Source organism: Siphateles boraxobius, unplaced genomic scaffold, assembly GCF_051911475.1.
Source record: "Siphateles boraxobius isolate OS27281-9 unplaced genomic scaffold, OSU_SipBor_1 6, whole genome shotgun sequence".
In the NCBI taxonomy this organism is placed as follows: Eukaryota; Metazoa; Chordata; class Actinopteri; order Cypriniformes; family Leuciscidae; genus Siphateles; species Siphateles boraxobius.
This window is the reverse complement of record NW_027509186.1, coordinates 38,312,657-38,328,746: the sequence shown is the minus strand read 5'-3', so window position 1 is coordinate 38,328,746 and position 16,090 is coordinate 38,312,657. Positions and strand designations below refer to the sequence as shown.

Sequence of the window (16,090 nt, the reverse complement as noted above, 5' to 3'; positions counted from 1 at the left end):
ATGTGATTCACTCATGAGAGAGCCGGCACAATTCACTTTTCTGCTACGGATTAAGAGACTGTGAAGACAGGGGGGTCTATCAGACTCCGATGTTGAAAGACAAAATAAACAAATAAAGTTCATACACTACACCGTTGAGTACATTATGCACTTATACACTATGTACTTATGCACTGTGTATAGTGTGTCATTTGGGACACAGTTAATATCTGACTACAGCAATGCAAGTTGATCAAACAAATAGGTCTAATAATTCTGTAATGGAGAGGCAGGGATGAAGCGGAGAGAGAATCCACATGCAAATGTGGCGCGTTGGTGCAATTTCGAGACACAAGCACAAGTTGTTTTGCTAATAAGAAAGTCCGACTGCGCCACCCTAGGAGTTAACCCCAGGGAAAAATACTCAAACATTAAGTAAAGCACACCGGTTCGGTCCCCTCGTAGAATTAAGCAAGAGACGTGAGTAAAGTACAAAAAATACAAATGTTTATTAATACAAAAATGATTTAAAATGTTGGTCACTAAAACCAACAAGAAACACTAACAACCCCACTTCAAAACAAGACAAAGAATACAATCCAACTTAATATGTAACAATTATGTATACATGTAAAACAAAAAACAAATAATACCTGCAGGGCTGAGGCTCCCAACGGCAGGAATCGATGTGGAGTTCGGTTTTGCAGGGCACACGTCCACACACACACACACACACACACACACACACACACACACACACACACACCCGTGCAGTCTAATCACACTATCAAACACTCAAGTTGTACACCGCACACAATAAAGAAAGACCACCACCACAAGGGGAAAGAGCAATCCACTGTGGGACCCCAGCTCCTGCAGAAAAAGAGTAAGAACAATAAGATTTATAGAAATGAACATAGAATTGGCAATATGGACATCACTAATGAAGCAAGTCCTCACATCAATGAATATCAATAACAAAAAAAACACAACCTTAGAAAAATAAAATAGTTGGTCACTTGAGATTACTACAAAGCAATTTCAACTCGGTAGAGGTTCACACACAAATAGGATGACATGAATAGATGATTAATCACATGCATCCAGAGCTATAACCAGTTAATTAGTGTTACAACAGAAAAGAAAAGGATTATATCAAAAGAAAAAAACGGAACAGAAGACAGCTTAGCTCCCACACAAACCAGAAATATGAAGCATGGCACAAAAACGGCACGATAAGAATCAACCGAGCAGAGCAGTCCCCCTTTATTTATAGTGATGATCGCGTCTGCATAAACCACAGCGCTTTAACAGCAGCAAACAGTCACGGCAGAGAACGAGAATCCTATAACAAACACAAAAGGAGATGTTACCAATCATAATACTATCCCCACTCCCCCATCATAGTTGCGATTAAACACTTATATCGCGCCAGCTAGCACGCTTTATGCCATGCAACGCAATGGGATACAAGGAATCATGCCTATTTAGTACGCGAAAAGGATGTTAAGCCCACACAGCCATACCAGCTCTATATAACGAGCCCTTAACAAACCTAACTGTGAGGCGAACAGTCATCAAATCCACCAAACAGCACGAAGGGGCATCAGCACCAACACAAAAGGCTGCACTATGATTAACGTAAAAACGATTTCAAGTTATGCATTCGCCAACAATTTCCAACAAATCATCACCTATTAAAACATAGCGTGCTTACCTACAACCACCGTCCTAAATGGTATTCGAAAATAGAATTAGTACGTCCCAAATCGTATTACCGGGATGTTGAAATGAATGTTCCAAAGATACCCGGATGGTCTACTATTTCCGGCCAGAATCCGATGTGCAGTGTCGCTACTCGATCCGTACCGGAAACACGATCTGTACTGCGCATGTGCGAAAACGCGTCTCCTTCCTGTCTGATGTCGAAACCATTTACGGCAGTTGTTGTTCGACACTACCCGATCCGTATCGTAACCCTAGACAGTAAAAGACCGTAACTGAAGCCCCTTAACTGACTTTTATTTATCCTTTGTCATTTTATTGATTGTTTATTTATTTTATTATCCTGTTAACCGTTTCCAGAGCGTCGGTGCACTGAAGCGGTTTTTTTTTATTTAGTTCAAATTTACTATCAGATTTAATGTTATACCTTGACAAACTATACATCATTAAAAAGATATAATACTCAAGATTCAGTATTTGACCACTATTGTATTCTGAGAAACTTATAGTGACAGTTATGTCTTAATTTGTGTCAGGAGTTATGAAATGGAAAAATGAGTCGATACCTTTAATATGAATTATGAGCGTCAGCTGGTCCATTCATAAAAAACACTCCGTGCTGTCGTCATGACAGCGATTCGCAAAACATCGTCCCTCAGGGCTTTAGCTCAAAAATGTGCAGACTTGGAGAAATATTGATATATTCTCATAGATTCACATCATATTTCTATAGACAGGAATAATATTTGTTGAATTTATACCCAAATGCGTCGATGTAATCATTATGATCGCTTCTTACTGAGATGTGCTGTGTTTTCAATTCATACCAATAGCCTGAGGGCGCTATATGCACAATAACAATCCATATATGGATCACGAAGAAGACCCATAGTCATGTGACATTCCAGGACGTCACTGATACAGAAAGTAGCTGACAGAGATCGCTGTAACATGCAGATAAAGATGTTTTGAAGACAATAAACATGATTGCAATGATATTTGAGTTACCTGTGTTCTTCAAGCCATGCCAGGTATTTCATAATAATAGATTATATTTATAATGCAATGCTAATCGATATAGATTTCATCATCGTGCAGAAGACTATAAATAATAAATTTTCTGTCGGATTTTTTTTTATCTGAAGCCAAATTAGAGCACAGAAGATTATTTAAAACACTCGACTTGCGTTATAAAGTAAGTTTGGAGCACAAACATGGTTTTAATCTCATAAATGGTCGTGTATTGATGGTGTGCTAAGCTAACATGCTAGCTAGCCCAGGTGCACCTGCCACCAGCAGTTATTGTTTTATGATTTTTTTCTAAATAGGAATGCTTACTGAAATGTTTCAGTGCATTTGATACCAGTTTCAAATATTTAGTGAGAACTTTGATAAAAGAAATTAGGGTTTGAAACCCTATGAATAGCCTGTGAATAGCCAGTCGTTAGTAGCTATAATGCAGACAAAAGAAATGCATATTTAGAGCCATAACCAGTCTGGAGAGGTGTAAATGTGTGCAGGGAGAGACTCACACTGAATGGGGCTCGTTTGCACCACAAAACAATATAGACAATAGACTGATTAGATGACTCAGAAGATGACTAAACATCAGTTTGCATTTTAGAGTCTAATCAAAATAAAGTAATTTGACATGATCTTGAAAAACATTTAACTAAATACAGAGTTTTAGACTTATCATTTTCAGATTTTAAATATAAAATGGTCACACATATGGCTTTAGCTGCAGTGCATTTCTAGATTGCTCCAGGGCCAACTTCAATTTTATTTTTATGAAGATGTTTCATAAAAGTAAATTTCTAATAACTTTACAAAACTTTGAAGCTATTTAAACATTTTTTTTCATTATGACAATAATTAATTCTACATTTACAATAAACTACTAGGTGTCAGCTTTCAAATGAGATCATACTTGTGCTTTTAGTGCAAAGGGTTCATGAACTGTATCTGTTTAAGTTTGGGAATGCCATTTCTGGGGATTTTTCAAAAGTGGCCTTGAAGGTTAACAGGTTATAACTTTAATTTATTTTCTTCTCCCTAAAGTTGTGTTATTCTACGTGCTCCGTTTCATGTTAACACTCATATATTTGTCAATTCTGTTTAAGCCAGTTATTGTTGTCAATTTTACATACAGATGTGTATGTAGCCTCCTCTACAGAAGTAATATTGTAATATTTACAATATTACTACATGTAATATTTCATTTTGTAAAGGTTTGTTCTACTTATTGCAGCATACTTTAACAAATGTCTGCACTCAAGAAAAAACACAGAAACACTCAGAATAACATTATTTATTTATTAATAAATGAATTAATCCATACCTACCTCCATCCATCCCTCCATCCATCCATCTATCTATCTACCCCTCCATCTATATCCCTCCCTCCATCCATCTCTCCTCCCCTCCCTCCATCTCTCCTCCCCTCCCTCCATCCCTCCTCCCATCCCTCCTCCCTTCCCTCCATCCTCCCTTCTCTCCATCATCCCTCCTCCCTCCCTAAGACACTCGCTCTCTCACAAGCTCTCTCGCTCGCTCTCTCTCTCACACACACACACACACACTTCCTGAATCCATCACACCCTCTCACTCGCTCTCACACACGCTCTCATTTGTGGAACATTATGCATTATCTGGGAATTTCATTTTTTAACTTCAAAAATAACTTCAATAACTTCAAAATCATCTCCCATGGGACAGGCATTCATGACCTCTGGCAGACGTGGGTGTCGATTGAAGAGTAGGAAGTATGGACTGTGTCTAGTGGAGTACTGATCACATAGGAAGCTTCCCATTTACTATCAAATGTGTATTAAATGAAAAACTTCACCCTTAACATTAAATATTAAATAAGTTCATCAATTCAGTTTTCCCGTCGACATCTAACTGTAGTTATAATAAATATAATAAGTAAACGTGTTAAGACCTGCTTTGCAGTGTTGATACCGTACACCACAGCAGGAAGGTGGAGGTCCCAGTCATTGTGGTTGTCATTAACATACTTTCTGAGACCACGCTTGATGTTTTGATTGGTTCCTTCATCCTGTAAATATCAATGCATTTATAAAGTTGATGAATAACCAGCCCAGGCTCATTTGGACCATATGGAGCTGGTTAAGTGATGCAAACTTCAGAATTTATTAGTTTAAAAATCATGCACTATGGTAAAAAGGGTTTTGAGGTCATAATATAAATTGTGCAAGGAGCCAAGTGAAAACAAGTCATTGATCCATAATCTGCCTTTGTAATCATAATTGTGTATAAAAATGATTAAAAGTGCTTGCTATTTTACTGCCTCTAGTGTTAATTTCTGTTGGAAACTGCAGTGACATGTATAAATATTGCCACAAGAACGATTTTCTAATGAGCCTGTGTTGTGAATAACCGTAAGGCAACAATAGTTCTCCCAGGACAGATATCCTGTATAAGAGTTACCTGTCTGTTGGTCTGGGGATGGTAAGCACTGGAGACAGCATGTTTAATGTTCAGCGTACTGAAAATGCTGCTGTTGAGCTGCAAAGGGATCATCAGTTAAATTTGCAAGACTAGAGTAATTGCAGACAACAACACATATGTTGAGAGTGACTAGAGTAGGGGGAAAACAATTAAACCTTTACAAAACTTCACCTTGTTGACAAACTCCTTCCCTTGGTTGTTAATTATTTTTCTGACCGTGCCGAACAAGTACAACTTTTTGATTATTTTTGCAGACACCTCAGCTGCTGTCTTAGATTGCAGGGGCGCTGCAATCACCCACTTTGTGTACAGGTCTGTCATTGTAAGGACATACTTCTTGTTGCTTGCCGTTTCTGGCAGAGGTCCAATCAGATCCAAACCAATGACCTCCCAAGCTTCTTTTACCTGCTTGCCACAAAATTAGTATTAGTCAAATGCTGGTAAAACTGTACACAAGCTTGAGACTAGCTTGTTAGATTCATCAGTATGCTAAAACATTGTAAGCAGTACCTTAATGGAATGCAAGACTGGCACAACAGTCTTGATTGGGTCATTCAACTGGCAGCGGTGACAAGATCTGACCTAAAAAGCAACACATTTTTTGAACAAATTGTCTAGAAAAATAGCCAGTTGATGAGAGGCGCTATTAACATTAAGTGACATGGCATCTGTGGCTTTAATATGTTAAGTCCATAATGCTACTGCAGTTGATACAAGTTGGTGATAATACAGTAGTCAACATTTGAAGTGGATAAAGACCTTTCATTAAAGTTATATGTGACTTTTGAATAATACCCGTTCTTGTCTTAGGACAACTTTGATTAACTTTTTTGATCCACTTTTGATCCAGAGACAACTTTTAAATCAAGGAGGTATCTAACAATCAAAGGTGGCAAAAGTAGACACATTCTTAAGTATAGATATAAGATACCCATTCTTTCACATCCTGGATAATTGTAGACCAATAGTAGCCAGCAACAACCCTGTTTTGAGTGCCTCTGACACCACTATGATTCCCAGTCCCAGGATTATTATGGCACTCTGTGAGAACACAGAACAGACCTCTTCTTTTCCTCTGACAGGACAACTAGCCGCATATACTGCATACTGGGGCCGATGTAGAAGAGTCTGTCGTCTGTTTTAAAAGGAAAAAAGAAAACGTCTGAAAGAGTTGAAGTTCAAAGTAAATAGAAAAATATCATATTACTATCTGATATCTGACAGGTTTAACTACATTAAAGTCACGTATTAATACCCAGATATGGGAGCTGAACAAGTACAGTTAAAATAACTTGATATTTTAAACAAATTTGTCCATTTAGAACATGAGGTTGTACCAGTCAGTCAGTTCTCTTCTATTTTTCATTATAAAATCTTCCGGTTCTTATACCCCCGGTATCACACAGACAAGGCCCAGAGAGTAAAATGCATATTTTAGCTGTTTTAACTGAAAGCAACAGCGATACGACATTATTGCGATACTCCCAAGAAATATTATAAAAGGTTATTACAAAATGCACTGTTGATTAAAATGCTAACTTTGATATTACATTGTGGATTTAAATGAATAGGCTTGGACTTGGTGCTTGTAACCCAAAGACAATGGTGCCACCAGAATAAAAATTATTTTAGACGAATATGCTTAACATACTGGTAACATAAGACGTTTGGCATTAAAACAACATTATATAGTAGTTTAATGTAGTACTTACACAAAAACTCTGCAAAAATAATTTTTTTCCTCACACAATTTTTATTTTGGGTGAACTATCCACGATACATATATTGTCACTATCGTATTGTTGCATGATTTTTGTATTACGATATATTGTGGCACGATATATTGTTACACAACAAAATTGAACTAAGGCCTAATCCTGGATTAGTCTAAACCTTGTCATAGTTACCTTTGGGGCCAGTTGTTCAAAGGTAAACTGATCGGATTTTGGTTATCGGATTGGATCAAATCTTGAAAATGGGTTGTTCAAAAGGGAAAGAATGAGTCTGACATCAGATTAGATCATGGAATCCAATCCTAATTTTAATCTGGATCAAACCTTCAGTTTGTGTTGTTCAAAACTTGTCAGTGGGATTTGGATAACTTTGATCCAAAAAAACAGTATTATCCTGATCCCAACCGGGGGTAGGATTTCAAGGTGGATTTCAGGAAGAAAATGTAGTAAAACTTTTAAATTGGTCAAATAATACTTTTGTATCATTTAGTGTATATATACTTTTATTTATATTTTGCACTTGACTTGTGTAACCGTTGTAACAGTGATAAAGTAGATAAAGTAGACATAGGCTACCAATAAAGCCATTCAGTAAAGTAAAGTAAAAATAAAAATGATCTTGTCCCCATGAAATAATTTCAATAACAAACAAAAATAATATAATTCCATTTTTCTGTCATTCATCACCGTATATTAATTTCAAAGAAACAATCATTAGAGATGAGCCTGTCAAAAATAAATTCTAACAATTGCATACTATACGTCCAGTCAGTCCCTCATTCAGAAAAATGTTTTAAGACGTTTTCAAAATATCCACAATGTATATTTGTTTTTTATTTGTTGTGGCTCAGATGAGGGGTCATAAAATAAATTTACGAATGGAAGTGGATGTTTTTGTTATTTTTGTGTTTTGTCTCAAAGTAAGAAGCATTTACAGTGACTCCATGTTGGCTCTTCTACCTGTTCTTTACATAGCTAAAGGATATGTTGTCCCATTAAGAGCACTGGTAATCCGGATTTGGTAATCTTGTAAACTGTGTATCTGGATCAGGGTGATCCAGTCCAATGTTGCTTTGAAAAACCGGCATAAAAGTTAGACGGATTACCTGATCCTGAATAAGAAAAAATGGGATTTCCAAATCCGGATCATTTTGATCCAGATTAAATATTTTGAACAACTGGCCCTTGATGATAAAATTCGCAGACGACCGTTTCACTTTCCGACGCTCTGCGTGATTGCCAGGCATTTCTCCTTTTAAGAGAAATTCTTGAACTTTCACATAAAATGCAAAAGAATCCATGTTTTTTTCGCACATGCAGCACAGTACAGTACAAATTGTGACAGTAAACGGATCGAGTAGTGACAGTGACGATGTCTTAAAAACATTGATGATGACAGGAAGTGGCAGAAAAACTTCGTTCTCGCACATGCGCAGTACAGATCGTGTTTCCGGTACGGATCGAGTAGCGACATGCAGATCGATGCACACTAACATTGCCCACAACCCATCGCGCGTTTGACGAGGATTCGGTTAGAAGCTCTATGGTTAGAACTACAAACACAAGTGAAAAGTGTTAAAAAAACTACAGATATGGAGGACACGCGAGTCCGGCGGTTATGTAGAGAGGTTTAGATAAAGGGGTTTGAGTGATTAATTATCAGTATCTAATGTGACAAATGTATTTGTTCAAAGTTGTCTACATTATATTTCAGCAGCATTGTGAACTTTTGTAAAGATACGTTTAGCCATTACCTTTTATATGCATCATTATATTCAAATTGCAAACACATGAGGAGAGTCTCAGGCTACTGTATCACGTGCGGTTTGAACTGAGGTGCTGTCACTTTTAAAAGCCCCAAAACTTTATTGTGTGAATCTCGTAAAAATATTGACAGAATCTGACAGCTGAGAATTTGTTCCATATCAAAAGTAACCTTCTCTGTCTTGTCTGTTGGTGTCAGTGTCCTCTTTGTCCGCGAGTTTTTTTCTGCGTGAGAAAATGGATATGTGGCGTGAGAATATGGGATAAATATAGTATCAAAATGATTAACACATGCAAGCACAATTATCAATGAACTTGATTAATGTTGCAGATATGTTTTAGCCTACTATTGTTATGTACTGGCAGGAATGAAGCAGAGAGTGAATCCAATCGCAAGCACTTTATTTAACAAACTAGTAATCTCGAGGGAACTCAGAACAGGAACACGAAGACGAAGACAGGAATAGCAAACATAACAACATCAAGAACTCACAAGGACTGAACTAAAACACAGGGTTTAAATACAAGGGAACACAAGCTAAACAAGATAACGAGGGGGCGTGGTTAAACTGAAACACCTGGGAAGACTAATCAACATAACGGGGAACAGCTGAACATGGGACAAGACACATGGCAGGATCACATGACAAACAGGGAATCACATGACAGACAAGAACAAGGAACAAGACACAAAACCCACACCGTGACATAGCCCCTCCCCTATGGGCGGCTCCCGACGCCCATAAAAAACAAAAAACAATAGTTCAGGAGGGTGGTGAAGCGGAGGCGGTCTTGGGGGAGGGACGGTCTGGACGAACCGAGTCCCAAGCAGGATAGCCTTCTTGGCAACCCGTGCTGACTTCAGCGCGGGATCGACCACGCTGGACACCAAACCCGGACGGCTATAGATCGATCTGGTGGGTGGCTTGATAATGGGAGTGACGTAAAGACCAGACTGAAGGGATACTGCAGGTTGACAGAGTTTCTTCTCCTTCATGTCCACAGCAAACAAAGAAATGCTCAAGGAAAGGGCCAGGTCGATATACCGTTCTAGCGTCCAATCGGTATAGTCATCTGGCATCATAAGAGCGATGTCCTCGTCTAGTCCACTCCGGAACAGCTCTATCAGCTGGGCGTCGTCTAGGGATGCTAAATGGCAGCAAACCCAGAAATCCTTCACATACCTTACTATGGGCTGGCCATCTTGTGACATAGACGACAGGTATCTCCTTAGGGCCTGGTTGCTTTTGGCTGCTGGACTCATTTTGGGTGAGTTCTTCTGTTACGTACTGGCAGGAATGAAGCAGAGAGTGAATCCAATCGCAAGCACTTTATTTAACAAACTAGTAATCTCGAGGGAACTCAGAACAGGAACACGAAGACGAAGACGAAGACAGGAATAGCAAACATAACAACATCAAGAACTCACAAGGACTGAACTAAAACACAGGGTTTAAATACAAGGGAACACAAGCTAAACAAGATAACGAGGGGGCGTGGTTAAACTGAAACACCTGGGAAGACTAATCAACATAACGGGGAACAGCTGAACATGGGACAAGACACATGGCAGGATCACATGACAAACAGGGAATCACATGACAGACAAGAACAAGGAACAAGACACAAAACCCACACCGTGACAACTATCCACAACCAGATTCCTTTCAACTTGCGTGCAAAATTCAAAATTGAATGAATGTGTGCAGCTATTTGTAGTCTACAAATTGCTACACATTGAGAGACATTTTTTTGAATACAAATGTTTTCTTTTGTATAAGTGTATCATAATTTGAGCATCCAACAAAGAAGATGTGCATGTGTGAATCAGGTGACACACGTACATTCATTGATGTCTTTTCTGAGTCAATCTCGTTTGATTCATTTGGATTTTGAGATTTTCTCAAAGCATTACACACAAACAACTACAAATGAATAGGCCTGGTGCTAATTATTAATGTGTGCACAACTACCCATCTATTTGAAAAATTCGCGTTACTCTAAACTAATACAATACAGCTTGTGTGTGCAAAATCCAGAATCACGTGAATGTGCAGCATTTTGTACAAATAGAGACATAGTTGTTTATACAAAACCTCGATTTTGTATTAATGTAGCTCAGAATTTGTGCATGCAACAAGTAAGATCTGCATTTGTGGATCAGGTGACATGCGTGTGTGACCGGATGCTCTCCTCCCATGTTGTCTATTAATAAGTTAATTAGAGCTCGCCGCCTACAAATTTTCTTTAATCGTTGACACGTCATTTCCGATCGGCTATAAATAGCCTATTTCTATTCCTGTCGAGACGCGTAATTTCCGACTGACCCGGGGGCGATATTTTTTTTCACAGGATGGTAGGGGAAGACTCATGAATATTCATTAGGGAACTCATGCCTGATTGGTCTGATGACCTACCCCCTAACCCCGCCCCTAAACCTACCCGTCAGTGGGGGTCTGATGACCTACCCCTAACCCCGCCCCTAAACCTACCAGTCACTGGGGTTAAGACCAATCAGGGATGAGTTCCCTAATGAATATTCATGAGTCTTCCCCTACCATCCTGTGAAAAAAAATATCGCGACCCGGGGGTTCCCAATCGTTTCCAACGTGCGGATTTGACTGCGCTGCGGCTGTACACCAGCGTTCGCTTGCTCCTGAAACGGCGATTTTTCTTTTGGTAAGCTGTTACTGCAGTAAGTTGTGGAAATTGTGTTTGGGCATTAATCTGACGAGTGGGTATGATTTTAGCTTGTTTCAGGCATATGTAAATCCGTTTATGCGACGCTGCAGGATCAAAACGAGACCAAGCGATCTAAAAGATTGACTGTTCAGAGTGATTGACTGATTCTATTGTCGGGTAAGTCGTCATCATAGGAAGTTACAGGTACTGTGTCTTTAGGCATCGATTGGGAAAGTGTGTGTGATTTTTAGCTCATTTCAGGCAAAGGCAAACCAGTTCAGTGCGGCGCTTCAGGATCAACACTAATTAACAAACGGTGGTTTGTGATTGAGACTGACGCGATTCTATCATCGGGTAAGTTTCTTCCTGATTGGGTTGAGAACATTGGGCATTCGTGTGGCGTTTAACCATTGTGTTTCCCTTCTAAGGAGTTCGAGATCTTTCTTTGCCTTTTGCCAGTATATAATGCGAGGAATCGCCGTTGTCCTACCACCTACGTGTTTGTGTGTTATTTAGTTTGATTTGCATGGTTCATTATATGTGAGATGAACGACTGATTAATTTGTTTATTTGTTTTGAGATTATTTGTGATGGGAATTCTAGTGTTTTCTTGATTTATGATTATTATTGACTGTCTTCTGTGTTTATATTGTTTTGATTTATAACCCAATGGTATTTTGATTTTTGTTGTTTGTGTGTGCATGAGCAACTGTAACTTCTGCTAGATGCTGAGGGCTTCAGCTAGGAATCCTCCCTGGTTTTCTCCGCATGCTGGTGGTGGTTTGAACACTGGGTGCTTTGGTCAGTGAGACGCACGGATTTTGTGTGAGTGATAAGAGTTTACTCCAAAGTGTGTGTGGTAGTATTCCTTGTTCTTTAGCCCTCAGCCAAAAAGCTTCTGTGTAATGTTATTATATTTGTTTTGTAGTGACTGACTTGTGAATGACTATTTCTTCTGACCACATAACAACCCCTTTTTATTGTCAGATGTTGCGGTGTGTCTTGCCTGGGATGCTCGGTTTATTTTAATGAGTTTAGTAATAAAGAACCCTTTTTGTACGACATTCACGTCTCTGATCCTTACTAGTACAACCAACTTGCGTGCCTTTTGGATAAAGGTTATCAATCATTCTCTGTGTGATATCAGAGTGGCGTAGTCGGTTTCTTAAAGCTGCATTTATTCTAATATAAGTAGTTAGGCCTTAGTGCCAGTCTAGTGCGGTTTTCCCTCCTGCCACACGTGCATTCATTGACTCGTTTCTGAGTCGATCCTATTTGATTCATTTGGATTTTGAGACTTTCATTTCGCTGGTTTAGCTTTGCACGATCCACACACACTGTCTGAGAAAACCTGCTACCACTAGATTGCAGTAGCTGCTAAAACAGACAACGCACCGTGATCCAGCGTTCTTCCCCATTTAAGATGCTTAATGTGAGTGATATTGAAGCACCAAATTTAGTACACATAGGCCTATCTTATTAACAAAGCATACTTGTGTAGAGGCAAACTGATTAAATCAGATTATGAACACCCATAGAAAATCATAAAACGCTTAACGTGCAATAGCGCGTTGCATGTTCAATAAAGTGTAGGATACTGAGTTTTAATATCAGCGTCTTACTGCATTGACTTTAGGCGTTTTCTCTATAATAGGCTCTATGAGAGGAAAATATAGCCTACAGACAAGAGCCTATATGAACGCGACGTGCAAACTTTCACGTGAATGGGATTTTCCTTCCTGACCCCGTAAAAAAAAAACGTGAAATTTCGCAGTTGATACTATATTCATCCCATATGAGAGCGTGTGAAAAGGGTCAACACGGTGAGTCTCACGGTCAATGTGTGAGAGTTGTCAGCTTTGCAGATCAATGTGCTCTCTGAAACGGTAGGAACTCAAATTAGATTGAATAGAGGATTTTAACTGTGACAAGGTGATTGACAGGGCAGTTTACGGTGACAGGATGCACGACAGTAAAAGAAATGGACACAGCGACCCCCTAGATTTCAACGGAGAAAACTGAAGCCTGATTAGAGCACTCACCTCCTGATGGCTGAGCGACTGCGCAGGCTCAAACTGAGCTTGACGACAGTCTGACAGTTGTAAATCTTCTAGTAGCTGTGGCAAGACAAATCTGAATCACCTAATTCCTCAAACACGTTGTTGAAATATTTTGTCCCGTTGCTTGTATGGACTCTCTATCTATGGGCTTCTCCCTTGACTTTATGCATCTATGTCCCCCGATTGCCTCATAGACAGTAAAAGATTGCCTGCGAGCTTCTCCTCCTGTCTATACGGTAATGTCTCTATTGTGCGACAAAGTCACGTGGTTATGACGCAATCGTTAGCCTATTTTTACAAAAACGGCTTCTACGGGGCCATAACGTAAGATAAAAAGTAATGGAGCCTTTTACACATTGTCATGTTTCTTTAGAAATAAATAATGGACAAATGAAGTCTTTGGACGGTTCAGATGTAAAGTTATTCGCAGTCAAAGTGACGCCAAAATGAATGGGAGTCAATGGAATGCTAACAGCAGGTCTGCTACGATGGCGGCCCCCAGGGAGGCTTCAGTTTCCGGCTGATGGATTACACCCTTAGATGCACGCAACAGATCTGTCCATTAAAGGAAGACTTGATAGTATGTCCCAAAGCTTGCCTTCTCTTTTTCTACACACTCAAAAGTATGTACTTTTTCTTCACAAAAAGAGTACATACTTTTAGGTGGTAGTATAAGTAGGCGAATTGGGACTGGGCCGAGCAAACGAAAAGGGGGAAACGGACGTGACGCATCCCGGGTAACAGCCAATCAGCCTTTAAATGGAAGATACTACTTGCTGATAGGCAAACGCTGCTGTCAATCACCTAATCCCTTTACACAAGCACTTCTTTAACAATATAAACCGGTAATCCAATGGCACACAAAGAAACAAACTGACAAACCACAAGAGAAACACAAGGGCCATTTATTCACAGCTAACAAGGGGTTGTGGTTGATTATCATGGGAACACACAAGGGTAACCAAGGGAACTAATAAGACTAATCAACACGAAAAACTACAAAATATGACCAAAGACAGGAAATAACCCAAAAGTCCTCACACAAGACAGGAACACAGGCTGAGATTGACAAACTCAGGTTCACAAAGAGCTCAAAAGAACACACAAACTTAATCTGTTTAAAAGTTTATATATTAAAGCTTGTATTTTTATATACTTGTATTAATTTAAAAGCAAAGTTTAATATTATTTGTCAAAATAATAATTATGCAAATATACAATTATGTATAATATATTCACATAATTATTATATTGACAATTAATATTAAACTTTTAAACTTTTTATTAAATAATTATACATAATTATAATTCATATAATATAAATATTACACTGTTACCCGCCACTTGGCCAACATGTTCTTCGCCTATCCCCAGAATGATTACCAAAGATGGCCATGTTGTGGACGCCCTACTGAAAAAAAAAGAAGAAAAAAAGTAGGGGAAATACTTTATTGTATTTGAAATATATGCCCTTTTTCAATAGTACATCGCAAATATACTAACAAAAATTTTACTATCTTTAAATATATTAAAAGTATATTAGCATCATGCTTTTACCTATTTACAAAATACAACTTTTAACACACTTTAAAATAATTGTACTTTAGTATATTTTCTAAAAATCTATTTTAGAAAAATATACTTGAAGTGAAAATTCCGTTTATTTTTTAAAAGTGTATTTATTTGCAATTATTAAGAATATATTTTAGGTATATTTTAACTGTTAGCTGGAAATGATCATTGTAGCAATACATTGAAAGTATACTTTCAAAATACATTGTTCAAAATACTATTAAATTATAGCTAAGTTGTATTCGTCTAATAATGTACATTTGTTATTGAAGTTTAAGTATGCAATTTGTAGTATTTGGAATGAGCCAAAAGGAGCCTATACTTTTTACTCAAATATATCACACCACGATAGCCTCGTGGGCGAGTGCGCAGACATGTGCTTCGGGAGACCCCGGCTCGTGGACCTTTCATGATCCCATCCCTCCTCTCTCTCCCACCTCATTCCTGTCTAGCTACTGTCGTAAGGCGAAAACTCCTAACCCCCCAAATTTTTTTTTTTATTAAAAATATACACTACCGTTCAAAAGTTTGGGGTCACTTTGAAATGTCCTTGTTTTCGCAAGAAAGGCAAATGTTTTGTCCATTGAAATAACATCAAATTGATCAGAAATACCTCGTAGACATTGTCAATGTTGTAAATGACTATTGTAGCTTGAAACAGCTGATTTGTAATGGAATATCTATATGGCGTACAGAGGCCCATTATCAGCAACCATTAGTCCTGTTGCAATGACACGTTGTGTTTGCTAATCCAAGTTTATCATTTTAAAAGGCTAATTGATCATTAGAAAACCCATTTGCAATTATGTTAGCACAGCTGAAAACTGTTGTGCTGATTAAAGAAGCAATAAAACTGGCCTTCTTTACACTAGTTGAGAATCTGGAGCATCAGCAAATGTGGGTTCGATTACAGGTTCAAAATGGCCAGAAACCAGGTACTTTCTTCTGAAACTCGTCCGCCTATTCTTGTTCTGAGAAATGAAGGCTATTTCATGCGAGAAACTGCCAAGACACTGAAGATCTCGTTCAACGCTGTGTACTACCCCCTTCACAGAACAGCGGAGAATAAAACAGAATAAAGGAGGAGTGGGAGGCCCCGGT

The 16,090-nt window shown here is 38.6% G+C and overlaps 1 protein-coding gene across 6 annotated transcripts in view; it reads right to left on the bottom strand.

Annotated features, from left to right (window-relative positions):
• Positions 1–1,854, bottom strand: part of LOC143715444 (uncharacterized) — a 261,819-nt gene extending 259,965 nt beyond the window's left edge. The window contains exons 1-3 of one of the 6 annotated variants that reach the window (XM_077207252.1): positions 1,697–1,854; positions 1,535–1,604; positions 633–852 (exon numbers count right to left, since the gene is read on the bottom strand). The gene's annotated coding sequence lies outside the window, so the exon portion shown is untranslated. Of the gene's footprint in view, positions 1–632; positions 853–1,181; positions 1,325–1,534; positions 1,610–1,696 lie in introns of all 6 variants that reach the window. The other 5 variants (XM_077207251.1, XM_077207253.1, XM_077207250.1 and 2 more) reach the window with 5 other exon arrangements.
• Between the last annotated feature and the right edge of the window lie 14,236 nt (positions 1,855–16,090).